This window comes from Lissotriton vulgaris, unplaced genomic scaffold, assembly GCF_964263255.1.
Source record: "Lissotriton vulgaris unplaced genomic scaffold, aLisVul1.2 SCAFFOLD_327, whole genome shotgun sequence".
In the NCBI taxonomy this organism is placed as follows: domain Eukaryota; kingdom Metazoa; phylum Chordata; class Amphibia; order Caudata; family Salamandridae; genus Lissotriton; species Lissotriton vulgaris.
Genome location: NW_028254275.1, coordinates 1076538 through 1077647, shown reverse-complemented (window position 1 = coordinate 1077647; position 1110 = coordinate 1076538).

Sequence of the window (1110 nt, the reverse complement as noted above, 5' to 3'; positions counted from 1 at the left end):
ACAATCCAACACTTTCCCTATTGTTGCACTGACTGGAGAAGGAATAGTAAAATGTACCCCTCCTTAGTGTAACACTTTGCCTACGTCTGTATGAATTGTAGTGGGAATAGTATACGTATTAACTGTAAAATGTTATAGTCTAGTTTAAATTGTTTAAATGTTTATATAATTATTAATCTTTTTAATTTGTAATATATTTTTACTAAATTGAATTGTTTGTTTTGTTATTTTATTTATTTATAATTAAAATGCTTAGTTTTTTAAATATCCTATGTTATTGGATATTTGGATATAAGTATATATATATATATATTCACTGAAAAAACCATAGGTTTCACACCAGTTATAGTTAGGAATTAGAATTTAAAAAACCTATTAAATTCACTGAAAAAACCATAGGTTTCACACCAGTTATAGTTAGCTGGAAATTTTACTGATATAAAACCATTGAAATTCCCACGTTATGGTTAGATGGACTCACTATAACTTGCGCGTGCAATGCACTGCTGATGATGTCTTATTAAGCCAGTTAACCAATCAATTTTTAAAAACCATCCATTTAGACACTTATTTAAACATTTATTCTTCCATCAACTTTTACATATACATATATAAAATATATTTATTTTTCAGAAAGACACACATTCACTGGATGGTGTCATCAGTGATGTCATGAGTGATGTCACTCACCATGTCATGAGTGATGTAATATGTGATGTCATCAGCAGTGCATTGCACGCGCAAGTTATAGTGAGTCCATCTAACTATAACGTGGGAATTTCAATGGTTTTATATCAGTAAAATTTCCAGCTAACTATAACTGGTGTGAAACCTATGGTTTTTTCAGTGAATTTAATAGGTTTTTTAAATGCTAATTCCTAACTATAACTGGTGTGAAACCTATGGTTTTTTCAGTGAATTTCATAGGTTTTTTAAATGCTAATTCCTAACTATAACTGGTGTGAAACCTATGGTTTTTTCAGTGAATTTCATAGGTTTTTTAAATGCTAATTCCTTTGTATATCGAGTTTCTAACCTTTTTTTTTTTTACAATTTGCTATTTTTTTATAAGTATTCATTTTTTTTATATAATTTTTTTCTTTTGCGCTC